Source organism: Passer domesticus, chromosome 6 (assembly GCF_036417665.1).
Source record: "Passer domesticus isolate bPasDom1 chromosome 6, bPasDom1.hap1, whole genome shotgun sequence".
Taxonomy (NCBI): domain Eukaryota; kingdom Metazoa; phylum Chordata; class Aves; order Passeriformes; family Passeridae; genus Passer; species Passer domesticus.
The window spans coordinates 2,257,677-2,272,385 of record NC_087479.1 but is presented as its reverse complement, the minus strand read 5'-3'; the positions used below and the strand labels follow the sequence as shown (position 1 = coordinate 2,272,385).

At 51.6% G+C, this 14,709-nt stretch overlaps 1 long non-coding RNA gene across 2 annotated transcripts; it reads left to right on the top strand.

Annotated features, from left to right (window-relative positions):
• Positions 1 to 251: 251 nt before the first annotated feature.
• Positions 252 to 8,489, top strand: LOC135302018 (uncharacterized). 2 transcript variants are annotated; one of them, XR_010363704.1, is made up of 5 exons: positions 252 to 809; positions 1,737 to 1,868; positions 6,403 to 6,654; positions 6,980 to 7,112; positions 8,290 to 8,489. It is a non-coding gene; the product is annotated as an uncharacterized LOC135302018 (long non-coding RNA). The 2 variants fall into 2 exon arrangements; XR_010363705.1 differs by having other exon boundaries at positions 252 to 1,868; positions 6,403 to 6,544.
• Positions 8,490 to 14,709: the final 6,220 nt, after the last annotated feature.

Sequence of the window (14,709 nt, the reverse complement as noted above, 5' to 3'; positions counted from 1 at the left end):
CTCCATGGCGAGCTCGGGGTTGTCTCAGCACAGCTGGAAGATAAAGCCACCAAGAGAGAAGCTCAGTGTCCCTGCAGAGGTGGCGTTTCTCAGGGCAGGCTCCTCCTGCGTGGCCGCTGGGAGCCCATCCCGCAGGAGCCGTGGGGCTCTCCACGTCCTCCTGGGCTGGTGGGGCGCCGGGATCCCTGGGAATTGTGCTCTGCTTGGAAGCACCAGCCCTTTTTGACTGGTGTCCAAGCCCAAAGCGCATGTTCTTACCTGCTCGGTGGAAGACAGGGGAAGGCTGGACCACCTTTCCGAGAAACTCATGGATCTCAGCAGGGTGTGGATGTCCTGCTCCTCACCCAGACGGTGTTTGGGAGAAAAGGGGGCTGCGAAGTTGTGGGAATTTGGAGAAAAGAGGTCGGAGGTGCGAACGCTCCTGCGGCTGGAGCCAGCACGGCTCTGCCGGTTGGTTCACAGCAGAGCTGTGATCAACAGGGATGGGGATGTCAAGCTGGGACTTGTCTCCTCAGCAAGGAAAGGGAACAGCAGAGATTACTAAGCGATGCAGGAATGTGGTTTGTTTAATATGAGCCATCAACACAGAAGAGTAAAATAATGACAGATGTGTAATCACATTTCCTGAGTCTAAAACCATGAGATCGAGAATTTAAACACCACTTTTCCCAAGATCAAGAAGAGGAGCCGTTTGGCTAAGAACTGATTTGGTTACTAATTTCCTTGGCATTAAATCAGCTGTTTCCCCAATCTCTTGACAGGCTTTGCTCCAAGGACGGGGCTGGTCCCTGGCTTGCTTTGATGTGAGGGTAAGCAGAGAGGGAAGATGCTTTGGAAACAGGGATTCACCAACTGACCGAGCTGGCCTGGATCAGAGGCTCCTCAGCATTGCTTAATTGGTTTATTTTAATGAAAGATGGCGAGATAAATTTCACATGGATCTTTATCGGGGGAGCGGCGAGTGGTGGGAGACAGAAATCCAGAGCTGGGTTAATCCAACCTTCCAAGGGCAGGATGGGGGAAAGGAGAGCTCTTTCCCCATCATGGAAAGCCAGAATTTCTGCAAGGCTGGATTGCAGAAGACACGTGGCTGAGGGACACCAGACCACAACCCACCAGGACTGGGGGATGAGGTCTCTGCTCAGCCCCTGGACATGGCACTGTCCCAAAGGTCACGGGTGCAGGACCTGGAAGGGAGCGGTTCCATGGTGGGGTAGGGCTGGGAGGGAACCGTGTCATTTGCTTGTCAGATGTTTCCATGTGTCTCTTGAGATCAAAAGTGGGAAAAACACCGAGTAGGGAAGGTGCTGCTGGCACAGGAGGTGGCCTTAGAGAGACTCCAGTCTGCCTCTCTTCTGGATTTGGGAAGCGTGTTCTCTCTCCAAAAGGAAAGGCTGAGAAACCAGGGGGTGTTCACCTGGAGAGGAGAAGGCTCCAGAGAGCCCCTTCCAGGGCCTGAAGGGCTCCAGGAGAGCTGGAGACAGACTGGGGATAAGGGATGGAGGGACACAACAAGGGGGAATGGCTTCCCACTAACAGATGGGATACTGGGAAGAAATTCTTCTCTGTGAGGGTGGTTTAGGAAGCTGGGAAAGCCAAAACAGAGGTGCCCAAGGATGCAGGACCACTCTCCTAGGTCATGGGAAACACAAAACCATTTAAGGCCTAACAGGGAGAATAAAGAGCAAAACATATTAATTTGTTTTGTATTTTTCTTCATGTCCCTATGTTGGAAGTCGCCAGTGCTGGTGGGAATTCATCCCTGCCCACATCTGAAGGAGCTGTGCTGACCCTACAGCTGATGGTGCAGAGGTGCCATCAGCTCACACCTCCCTGCTGTGAGCCTGGGAATGTTCCTGCATTTCCAGGTAAGTGAACAAAGTGGTTCTTTCCCTGAAGGTTCCCAAGGAGCAGCGTCCCCGTATCCATGACCACGTCCCTGCTTTCCTCCCTGGCTTTATTAGAGCCTATGAAGCTGCTGTCTCCTGCCACAGGAAATGCAGCTCCTTCCCCTAAATGGACTTTAATTAGCTCAGCTCCCTGCTAGGAGCTATTTTGGTGACACACATGCTCCAGTTAAGCATGGATTCACCCCAGATTGTGCAGGACTTGGACATGACTTTTCCCTTGCTGGTGGGACTATGTCCAGCCTGGGGAACTGGGCAGCAAATGCCCAGTACTGGGGTGGTCATTGCTGGTCATTTCATAGGATCATGGAATCCCAGGATGGTGTGGGTTGGAAGGGATCTCAAAACCATCCCTTTCTTCCTCCTGCCTAGGGCAGGGACACCTTCCACTACCCCAGGTTGCTCCAAGCCCTTTCCAACCTGGTCTGGAACACTTAAAGTGGCTTTGAACTCTTATGATGCAAACAGATAACTTGAAATATAGGGAAAACATCCCATGCAGTGGGTTTGGGAGCCTGTGGAAGCATTCCTGGAGCAGCCATGGGAGGCAGAGCAACCTGCGTGGAGCAGCTCACGCCATGCCCGGGGCACTGCCGGGTTCCTGGCAGCGTGGTGGCCTCCATCCAGGGCTGCCATTCCGTTGTCACTCGCAGTCACCTCGGAAGGGGGGATGCAGATGGGCTGAGTCACCCCCTCCCAGCTGTGCACAGGAGTCTAGACGGCGGCTGATGTGGAGACATCTCCTCTCGAGATACCTGCGCCACGTCCCCACATCAAAGGGCCCTGAGCTGCTCCAGTGAGGATGTAATTAAGCCACCCCACGGCAAGAGTTTCTCCCAGGGCCGGCTGATCTCCCTGCACAGCTCTGTTGGTCGGGGTGGTGGCCTCTGTCACCCTCCCAGGGGGATTTGGTGCCCGTAGCAGGGTCTCCTGTGCCACAGTTCATGGGAATTGTGGCTGTTTCGTGCTGACCCTGCTCTGAAAGCCAGAACCCAAAATATTTTCCAAGCCAACCTTGCTCTGCTCCAGCTTCTTGGCAAGGAGAGGGGCCCTGTGGAAAGACAGAGGTGTCAGGAGCTCCTTAAACCCTTTTTCCTGACAAATAGCCAAGGAACAGCCTGGGCAGACTCTGGGAAGAGCAGGAGGAAGCTGAAGCCCTGGAAATCCTTGCAAACACCACCACAGCCTGCCAGTGACTCACTCCACAGGTGATCAAGCACTGAAATGCTGCAGAATAAAACTTTCAGCTCAGGGAAAGCCCAGGAAAGCAGACACATAACCAGAGGAACCAGCTCCGTGCTGTGAAGAACATCAGAATCTCATTTTTATCCGTGCAAAAAGCCCAAGAAACCCAATGCCTTGCAGGTGGGAGGTGCTGGATGGTGTTTCCCCATTTGAGTGGGATTTGTGCAGCTGGACTGTTGAACAGAGCCAGCAGCTGACCACAAAAAAAAAGGAGAAAATTGGCACAAACACGAATTTAAGCTCTGGTGGGCAGGGAAAAAGGATCCCACCATGGATTCTACCTGCAGCACCAACAGGCCAGGTGTAATGTTGCCTTAATAAAGGCAGGGAGGGGCTACTCGACTTGCTGTTAAAACCTAAGCTCCATAGAATATCCATAAAGCTCACATTAAAGGATTAAAGACTGGCAGAAAGATCCCAGGAGGCAGCTGTCCTCCAAAAAAAAAAAAACCACTCCATGAAGTAGAGCATTGCTGCTGTAACATAAATTACAAACTTAGAATAATTTATTAAAAGGTGATTTTTTTTTTTTTAAGCCACCCAGCTGGCTCTGCAGATGGATTACCCCTCAAAAGGAGTTATTTGGTAGGGTGATGTTCTCCCCCACACATGACTTCAACCATCTGAGCCTTAAGTGACATGTCACAGAATCCCAGAATGGTTTTGGGGTTGCAGGGACCTTTAAAAACATCCAGTTCCACCTCCTGCCATGGCAGGGACGCTTTCCACCATCCCAGAGTGCTCCAAGCCCTGTCCAGCCTGGCCTTGGGCACTGCCAGGGATCCAGGGGCAGCCACAGCTGCTCTGGGCACCCTGTGCCAGGGCCTGCCCACCCTCACAGGGAAGAATCAAAGCTGTCCTTGTGCAGCCCTGGTGGATTCATGGTCATCTTCTCTCATCTTGGAACTGATTTTCCATTTTCCAAGAGAAGAGTTTCCCCTCTGTTTTTTCCTTTCTCTATACTCTGTTTACTCCAAACTCAAGTGTGAACACAATCTGGGCTCCTGCAGCTGCCCAACGGCCTCACTGCCCAACAGAGGCAACCAGGGAAGGCTTACCTGGGAAGCGTGGTGGGATTAGAAAAGAACACCTCTTTGAAATGTGGAAACCTTGCTTTGAGCTGGGTAAGGATTTTAGGTGAGGAATATTCTAGGAGTGAGCCAATGCAAAGTGACTTTTATGATTCATTCTGTCTCCAGCCTGATCTGGAAGTCGCCGCAGACATAGATGGTGGGTGACATTGAGATGAGAGGGACAATACAGATGTCAAGAGAATAAAAGGTGCAGTGACATGATTTTATGGGCTAGATAATATTCTACAGAATATAATAATACATGGAATATGAATATGAATATATGCCCTGGCCAGACAAGAGTTCACCCATGAGTTCATCCCATGGGATGCTGGACAGAAAATGAGAGCTGGGCATTACCATCCCTTATCCAGGAGCACGAGGGGCAGCAATTATTCACTAATTATTCAATTATTTCACTCTGTGGGGTGAGCAGGAGAACCTCTGGCCTGATGCTGTGCCCCCAGAACCATTCCCCTTTCTCCCACAGCTTTTGCAGATCTGCTCCTCACAGAAGAGCAAAACACCAGCTTGACTTTGAGGCAGGAGGAATTACCCAACCGGACTGCCCTGAGCAGTTCCAGGGCACTGCAAATGCAGGAACTTGTCAGAGCTGCAGTTGATTTGCAGATTATTTATTTGCTTATTAGATCACATTTGGCTGATGGCTGCTGTGATCCTCTGGAGCGTGAGCTCAGAGATCTTCCCTGGAGACCCACCAGCGTCTGGCTTGGTGGCCAGCTCTGAGCCATCCCTAATTAACCAGTTTTGCATTTCTAATTGAGCTCTGGAAGCCAGCCAGCAAGAGCAAGAGGCGTTCACCTGGCTGCCACCCTTTGATGACAGCAGTGGAGGTGAGGAGGAGGTGGTGGCGTGCCTGAAGCTGTGCCATGTGTCCTGTCACAGCCCCAGCCTGCTGAGACCTCCTGTGGGGCCAGAGCTTGGCTCAGCCTGGAGGTTTGTGGTGGAAAAAGATCCTTCATGCCTGTCCCACCGCCTCTCCTGGCATGGGATGGGGTGGAGGGGGCTCTCAGAGCTTTGCACAAAGTGTCACCGAGGGAATTGCTTTGTGTCTGTTCTGGAGGGACATTTCAAACTCTGCCTGCATCAGAGCTGCTGTGCAAATGGAGCATCCATCAACCTGCCTGGGAAAGCTTTCCCTGCCTGGGAAAGCTTGCCCACCACTCTGATGGGCATCACGCACCTCTTCCCATCCCACCTTCTCCCCATGCAACCATTGGTATCTTCTCCGGGGCCATTCCAAACCCTGCTCTTCCCATCCCACCTTCTCCCCATGCCACAACAGTATCTTCTCCAAGGATCTGACATTCCTCCCCAAACCCTGCGAAATCTGGAAGAAATGGTGGATTCCATCCCACCTTCTCCCCATGCCACCAACAGTATCTCCTCCAGGGCCAAAATGTTCCTCCCCAAACCCTGCTCTTCCCATCCCACCTTTTCCCTACACTACTAGCAGGCTCTTCTCCAAGGACCTGACATTCCTCCCTAAATCCTGCTCCTCCCATCCCACCTTCTCCCCATGCCACAACAGGCTCTTCTCCAAGGATCTGACATTCCTCCCCAAACCCTGCTCTTCCTTTGAAATATGAAAGAAATGGTGGAATTCCATCCCACCTTCTCCCCATGCCACCAATGGTATTTTCTCCAGGGCCCCAGTGTTCCTCCCCAAACCCTGCTCTTCCCATCCCACCTTCTCCCCATGCCACCAATGGTATTTTCTCCAGGGGCAAAATGTTCCTTTCCAAACGCTGCTTTTCCCAGCACCACCAATGGGCTCTTCTCCAGTGACCTGACATTCCTCCCCTAATTCCTCCCCAAATCCTGCTCTTCCCACCCCACAGAGCCCGTGCTTTGCCTCGTCCTGCCCCTCTGAGGCACGCACCCCTCTGGCACAGGGACTGCTTCTTCTTGACACAGCTCAAGCATGGGAAGAATGCGTCCCGGCTGGCTGGGGCTGGGCGAGCAGCACGCCGTGGGCAGGCATCCCAAATCCGCCTCTTCTCCAGCTCCAGCCCACCATCCCTCGCCCTTCCTCGCCTCCCTCTTCCTCTCTGCTCTCCCCCGCCTGTGGAACAAGAGGGCTTTGTCTGCTCGCCCCGCTCGGAGCAGCACGGACGGCCTGAACTTTCCCTGAGTGAGTTTTTCCCCTCCAGCAGGATTCTGTGCTGTGCCGATGCCAGGGATTAACTAAGAGCATGACTCAACGAACCAGTTCAGACCAAGCAAGAACAACCCTTCATTTTTCTTCCAAGATTCTGGCTCAGCCCGGCACAGGCTGTTCTGGAGCATCAGAAAAGGGTAGTTAACGTGAAATATGACTTTTTAAACAGTTTATTACTTTTCCTGTCCTTTGTGTTGCAGCTGGTATGGGAGGCTGATGGAAATGCAATCAAGGAGATCATTCCAAGGTAGTTTTTCCCTACACTTTCTGTCTGATTTCAAGGTTTCCCTGTGACATTCTGGTGTGTATTTGACAGAAGTGACACATGCCAGGGGATGGAGATGAACATTTTCAGGAGGGATGAGAGTCCCAGTTCTGTTTCATAGAATCATGGAATCATTAAGAAAAGACCTGTAAGATCGAGTCCAATGTTAACCAAGAGCTAAATCTACCACTAAACCCCATCCCATGGCTGGGCAGGGCCACACTGGGGGCAGAGCTGTCCTTTGGGACTGAAGCTGCCATTTTCATGGAAAGCATCATCAGTGCTGTGTTTTTCCTTGCTGTCCTAGAGCTGCTTCCAAGCCTGAGAGCCCCGACGCTGCCAGGAGCTCACCAGGACCAACCTGCACTGCTTGGGATTGCCCAGGTGGGATCCCACATGTGCACTGCTCATCCTGGATGAGAAACATCAAGGAGACATTGGTGAGGCCCTGGCACAGGGTGCCCAGAGAGGCTGTGGCTGCCCCTGGATCCCTGGAAGTGTCCAAGGGCCAGGTTGGATGGGGTTTGGAGCAACCTGGGATGGTGGAAGGTGTCCGGGCTTATGGCAGGGGTGGGATGAGATGGCATTTAAGGTCCCTTCCAACCCAAACCATTCTGGGGTTCTGTGATTGTGTCTCTCCCTTTGCTTTCTTGTGGATGACATGGCAAAGGAGAAGGAGGCAAGGCAGGAGGTTGGGGTGTGGAGCAGCAGTGCCCAAGCGTGGGACAGGAAAGCCTCCTCAGGTTTGGGAACACCAGGGGTTGATCTGGAGCACTGGAGGTTTGTCCTGCCTGCAGCTCAGGCATTTGGAGAGAGGGGAAACCAGGAGGTCCTTGATGGCAACATAACATCTACACCCAGGAGAAATCCTGCCACCAGCTGGGACTGTCCCAGCAGGGAAAGGAGTCAGACCAGTTCAGGATTGCTCCAGACTGGGCAGTGACCCGCGGGTGCAGCCCAGAGAGAACAGCTCCAGAGCACCATGGAGGTGGGAAATCAGCTCCTCATGCACCTGCAACGGGCTCCAGAGCGAGCAGGTGTCCAGAGAGAGGTTCTGGAAAAGTGTCCTGAGGGTGAGGAGCGCACAGCTCTGCATGTCATGTAGGAATTTCATGTTGGAATGTCCCCGGCCCCTCTGGAGCCTGAGTAGAGCCGTGTCATTGACATCACTGTCTGTACTCCTCATCACCCAGCAAACAGATGGGCTGGGGATTGCCTCCCCTGCAAAATTCCATGGGGATGGGCACTTTCAGTGCACTGCTGCCCGAGCTGTGGCAATTCCAGCCCGATGTCTCTGACTCCCTCTGTCACACCTGCCGAGCGGGGCAGGCACCTGCTTTCAGCCTGGCAAGGAAAATCAAGGTGGCACCTCCACCTCCATCAAAAACCACCTCACTGGGCTTCCCAGGAAGCTGATCAGTGACTGAACACACTCCATGTCCATGCTTGGGAGGAGGGATAAGCAGTGGGAAGTGCCTTTGTGCTCTGTGCATCCCAGACAGAGCCATGGCTTTGCAACACGAGGGATTTTCCGTGGGGAGAACCAAGCAAAGCCAGAGCGGGTGGGAGGGAAGGTTTTCCAGCACTGAAATGTTTCATTTGGATGTTTTTCTACAGGAAACTTTCTGCTTCCAAACAACCAGGGCTTTCTGTTCAGCAGTGACCTCAGTGGGAAGAAAAATTGCTGCACAAAGGGACGGGGAGCTGACGCCAGGAGCAAAACCTCGGCGCTGGTCCCACGAGCAGCTCTGGGTGGGTCCAGACAAAGCATTTTTCAGAGATTTTGTAAAAGTAGTGGAATAAAAATCCCTCCAAAATCTGGCTTTTCTTGTTTGTTTGTTTCTTTGTTTTTTCTTTTTTTTTTTTTTTTTTTTTGGGAACTCTAGAGCACAGTTGGTTTGGACCCCAAACACCAGAACCTTCCCAGCTTCCTGGCTTGGCCTCTACAGCAAAAGTATCCAGATCTTTCCCATTTCTTCATCTCTCCAGGCTCCTTTTGCTCCCTCATATTGATTGAAAAAACAACACCCCAGTTAATAAATCCTGCAAGAATCCTGAGGGCCTCGTTAAAATCCTTCCCTGTGAGGGTGGGCAGGCCCTGGCACAGGGTGCCCAGAGCAGCTGTGGCTGCCTCTGGATCCCTGGCAGTGTCCAAGGCCAGGCTGGATGGTATTAGGAGCACTCTGGGATGGTGGAAGGTGTCCTGCCCATGGCAGAGGGTAGAACAGGATGGGATTTAAGGTCCCGTCCAACTCAAACCATTCTGGGATTCTCTGATGTTGATCCACCCTTATTAGAATGATTTTATTCCTCTTTCTGCATTATTGACTCCTTTACTTTATTGTGGGAATTGGGGCAATTTATATTCATATATTCATCTATTCATGTATTCAGAGGAGCAATTTTGGTGACTACTGATGGCCCTTCCCAATAACCCCTTCTCCAGATGGAAGAGATTTCCCAAAAGGTGCTTCACCACTTTGACTCCTGAGCAGTCGATTTGGGGTGAATTTTGCTCTCCAGAGAAAGCCACCATGGATCACATCTGTCCTAGGAGACACCCAAGACAGATTTCCCATTAGAGCAGCCAACAAAACCGAGCCATGGTTTGGCAAACTGTGCACTCAGAATGCCTCAAAAAGAGTTTTGGACTAAAAAATCCTTTTTCTGCATGTTCTGCAATTATTTCACTCCAACACTGAGCTCAATTAATTCCAGAGTACACTTGAGAGAAGAAAGGAGAGAAGATGAAACCTGCACTCTAATTTTCCAGAGCATTAGGCCTGTGGCAAAACACATCTCAGCTAAGCCATCCATGAGATTTGCTTCCCAATCCCAGCCCAGGGAGCTTTCCAAAGGACACATGGGCCAGGAATCCCAGCCTGGGAATACCGTTCAGAAGTGGTTTTCCAAAAAAATGCCAACCAGCTGCTTTTCCACCCTCTGGGTGCTTCAGGGCCCCATCCTGAAGTGTGCTGCTGCATCCAGGACTGGGCATCTCCACTTCCCCACTTGCTGCCATGACCCCATTTCATTGCTTCAATTTGTGATGTTTTCCACAATTTTGTATGGGTAGAGATCCCGGCATCTCCTGCTAGGGATCCATGATGGAAATTGAAGGAGTTGCAGTTGGAAAAACCCTCTGAGGTCATCAGACCCTGCCTTTAACCAGCACTGCCAAGCCCACCCCAAGTGCCACATCCACAGGGATCTGTAACCCTTCCCTTCTCCACTTTTTTTTTTGCAGAGCTGAGCGACCAACACCAGCTTTTTGTCTGGAAAAAAAAAACAAAAACAACTCTGGGAGAGGAAAAAACAGGGAAAAGCAGGAAAAGCAGGGAAAACCTGCAAAAGAAGGTTTGCTTGGGTCCATCTTATGAGGAGCTCACAAAGGAACTGCTGCAGGTGGAGGGTTTTTCTCCATGCCTTGGATTGCTGTTGGATGTTTGGAGCTGCTCCCTGCCAGGATTGCTGGAGCACGCTCCATGTTTGCAAACCCGTTTCAAAAACACCTCGGAATTTGCCAGGAAACAAAACTCCAAAGAGAAACCGGATAACTGGGATGAATCCTGGCCTTCTATTCCAGCTCTGATTAAGAAAAGATAACCTGTCTTGTCGTGGGGAGGGAAGTTTGCCCCTAAAGGAAAAATCAAAACATGCCCTCGTGAGGAGGGTCAGCCATATTCCCACAGGACACCTCGGTTCTGATGGAATCATCGTTGTCTGCCAGGAAAATCACTTTGTAACAAAATACCCAAAACAGCAGCCCCTGGGAGATAGGATGTGACAGATCCCATCCATCAGGACCATGCCAAGGAGGAGGTGGTACCAGGGCGTGCAGGGAGATTATCCCAAGTTTACCTTGGCTCCAGAAGACCCTTGCAAGTTATCCATGTGTCTCTGAGCTGACATTTAAAGCTGGGAGGTTCTGGCTGGCTACTGAGCTCTGATCTAATTCCATTCCAGTGTTTTCCTTGTCATGAGCTCGTTCCTGGCCTGATCCAGAGTCATATTTTCTCCGGGAACAGTTGTGTTTTGGATCTCCTCCTTGTCAGAGGTTTGTCCCAGGAGGGCTTTGAACCAGAAGGACTTTTTCCAGTTTTCAGGACTCGCAGTGACCTCATCGTGTTTTCTCGGCGCGGATCAGAAGTTGAATGTCAAGAAAAATAAAAGTATTAATCCAAAGATGAGGCTTGTAGGGAACATGGAAAAGCAGCAAGCTGGGAAAAACAAGCTAGAAGACATGAGAATATCAGTTCAATACCACAAGAATAAAAAAAACCCCTCAACCCACAGACAACCTCCCCCTCAAAAAAATGTGAAGAATTCCCAGTGCTTCACAGGAAGTTTGTTACGCTTGTTGTTTTCCCTTCTTAAGACTAATATTTTGATTTTTAAAACTTCTGTCATGAGCACAAGGCCACCTGCTCCATGCCCGAGAGCAACCAGCTGGGTTTTGGATGTGATCCCTTTGGATGAGCCAGGTTTTAGGAGCTGCCAAACTTTGCTGAGATCCTCACCCACGGGCACGAGGCAGGAGAGGCTGGGCTGTATCTGCATCCAGGTGCTGATTTGGGCTGGAAATTTGGACTTTGTGGAGCAGCACGAGTTTTCATCCCAGCTATCAGCAAAGTGGGGTTTGGGCCTGCTGCTGCTTCTGCTCGGGGTGGAGATGACACAAACACCCCTGGGAAGCTCTCAGAAGTCAGCTGGGGCTGTGCAATGCTAAGCTCAGCCCAAAAAGGGTTTTTTTAAAATGTTTCCTTCTAATTACAATGCTCTTCAGTGACAGCAGAGCAGGAGCAAGGGCTGCTTTTCTCTCCCCAGTCATCTCAGTGCCATCTATCTCCCAACAGTTCGTTTTAATTATGCAATTACAGTGTGTACAAAGCTTTCTGTGAGCTCCAGTGGATAATTAAAACAGATGGGGAGCTTAATGGGACCAACTCCTTTTTCTTCTTTTAATTAATGTGTTAACAGTTTATGGGCCAGCCTGTGGAGATCTGCTCGTCAGCAGCTCTGGGGGGTCCACAGGTCCCCCTGGTGTGTGCAGCCCTGTCATGGGTGGGGAGGTGCTGTCCCAAAAGTGGTGGTGGTGGTCTCCAGAAGGTCCCCACATGCCTCATGTGTCACCACTGGTGAGGCATGGGCACCCTCGAGGTGCTGCTGGATGGATGAAAGTCTTGAGGAATGCACAGAGCTCCTGCAGCTCCAGGATATTCCAAACTCCTCAGGAGATCATCTCAAGTGTCTGCTGGAAGAGACAGCAGAGGGAGAGGAAGAGGCAGGCATGGACATGTGAATTCCAGGACAAAATCCACTCCAATTCCAACATGTGGGGAAGAAAAGAGTTTTTGGGGACAAGCTGTGGGGCCCAGCAGTGGTGGAAGACCAGGGAATGGGGCAGGATAGAATCATGGAATCACACAATGCTTTGAGTTGGAAACCCTAAAGTTCATCCCATTCCACCTCTGCCATGGCAGGGACACCTCCCACTATCCCAGGTTGCTCCAAGCCCTGTCCAGCCTGGCCTTGGACACTTCCAGGGATCCAGGGGCAGCCACAGCTGCTCTGGGCACCCTGTGCCAGAGCTCCCAGGGAAGGAGCCCTGTGTTTGCCCAGAGTGACTTGGAACTCCAGGATAAGGCAACAGGAGGCTGTGGAATCTTGGTGGCCTTGGGAATTAGGAGCTGTGTCCAGTTCTTGCTGATGCAGAATCAAACAGGCATCAAATGATGCAGGTGACAGCACCCAAAAGAAGGTGAATCCCCAAATTCCCTCTATGCAACTTGCTGAGCTCACAGAACACCAGGAATGCCAATGGTTCATGAGGGTACTGGGGAAGTTCATGGGATAAAAATCCACCAGGTTCCTAAAGTCTCAAAAGCCCCGTCAGGAAGCTTCTGAGCTGGACAAGTGAAATGAAATATCCATCTCTGAGTGACTCTCGTGGGACAGGATGGCCGGGGAGAATTAAAGGTCTTTTCCAACCTAAACAATGCCAGGATTAATTTAATCTCTAACCAACTCCAGCAGGGCAGTGCATGCTCTGCAGGCAGAAGTGCCAAGCCTGAGAGAAGGAAGGAAGGATTTGGAGAGCAGCCCCCAGCCCTGGGGGTGGCTGTGGGAACACTTCAGGAGTAGCCTGATAAACTGATCATGTTTTTCAAACTGGCCCTGACTGCAGCAACAAGCAAATCTGGAGGAAATCCCCTCCAGCCCACCACTGGATTGGGAATAAATCCCAACACTTCCTTGGGCTCCACTGGGCCACTGGGATGAGCTTCCTGAAAGAACAGCACCTTTGTGGGAATGATCCCCGAGCAGAAAAGTGCCACTTGATGCCATCTAACAGGAAAACCTCCCTGCAGAGGTTTGCTTTCACAGAATTCACAGAATCCCTGGGTTGGGAGAGACCTTCAAGATCATCCAACCCAGCCCCAACAGCTCAACCCAGCCCTGGCCCCCAGTGCCACATCCAGGCTTTGTTAAACACACCCAGGGATGGTGGCTGCACCACCTCCCCGGGCAGCCATTCCACAACTTTATCACCCTTTCTGTAAAAAAAAACTCTTCCTGATAACCTCTCTTTCCCTTGGTGCAGCTTGAGACTTTGCCCAAGTCCTGATGCTCTTCCAGGCTTGGAGTGCTGAGCTCCCACCAGGAGCTCCCACACCAAGTTCTTCCTGCCAAAGTCATGGCTGAGGGATGAGCAGGGCTGGTCTGAGCGAGCTGGCCAGCTGAAATAATAATCCCATGGTCAAGGGGAAAACAAGGAGTTATTCCTGAGCGCCTCGGGGTGTTGTGTGGATTTGATTTCAGGATTTGCAATGGCAGAGCGGCTCTGCAGCTTCATGGAGGTGCTCAGGGATGTGCACTGAGGGCAGACAGGGCTGGAGGGGACAGGGACACACACACAGATGCTGCAGGCTGGCGTTTCCCACATCTGCAGCCCAGCTGTTGGGCCACAGCTCAGCATTGCACAGCTTTTCCAGCTGAAAAATGTTAATAGCAGGGAGAGGGACACCTCGGGGAGGGAAAGCACAGCTCAGCAGCTGCATTCCAGCCCTGGGAGAAGCTTTGCATGGCACTGGAGGCATTTGGATGCTGGGGGAATGGACTTGGAGGAAAGCATCCAACCACAGGGATGTTCTCAGCCATGCCAAGCACGCTGTCCCCAGTGAGGGTCACTCAGCTGGGCCGGTATCAATCATCCTGTGATAAGCCCTGTCCCCCCCTGCCCCTCTCCAGCCACAGCCCCCAGCCCTTCCATTGCACAAGGAGCTCGTTGCTACAACAGGAATTGCAAAAAACCCCCATGGAAACTGCTTGTCTCAGCCAACCCCAAACTTCGCTGTATACACAGCATAAAATTTAGTTGCTTTAAACTTGCATTTTTTGGCTCAACTCTCCTGGCCACATCCTGAGCCCGAATGGATTGAATTACTGAGCACAAAATAAATTCCATCTGAGCAGGCTGCAGCCCTTGTCTCCCTGAACAAAGGCTGAGGTGTTTTCTTTGCCTTTTTTTTAATTTTTTCCCTTTTTGGACGAAAACGAACTGATTTTGTCCACGTGGAGGGAGAGAGGCTGGGACACTGGGGAGAGCCGTGCTAGCCATGGTTCCCTGACACCAGCCAGAGCTGGAGAGACACCATCCATTGCCTCTGGGTCAGTCCCAGGGCTGTGATGCTACTGCCACCAGCATCCTGCTGGCAAATGTCACCTGGTGTGGCAGTGCCACCTCTCTTTGTCCCCTTCTCCTCCTTTGGAGCAGGCACCACGCACCAGGGGCTGCACAAAGAGGGGAGGACTCTGAGTGTTTGGGAAGGAGGGACTGGGCTGCTCATGGATTCTCTTTGGTCTTTAAACTGGGCAGGAGAGCAAGGGGGAAGGAGAGGGAAGTAGAGAGGGGTGGCAAAAGAGCTGGAGGGGAGCTGCAAAGGCAGGCACGGTATTACAAATCAAGGGCGACTCTGACAGGGGTGAGGGAGAGAAAATGATGCATCCGACTCCATCATCAGAAGGCTAAATAAT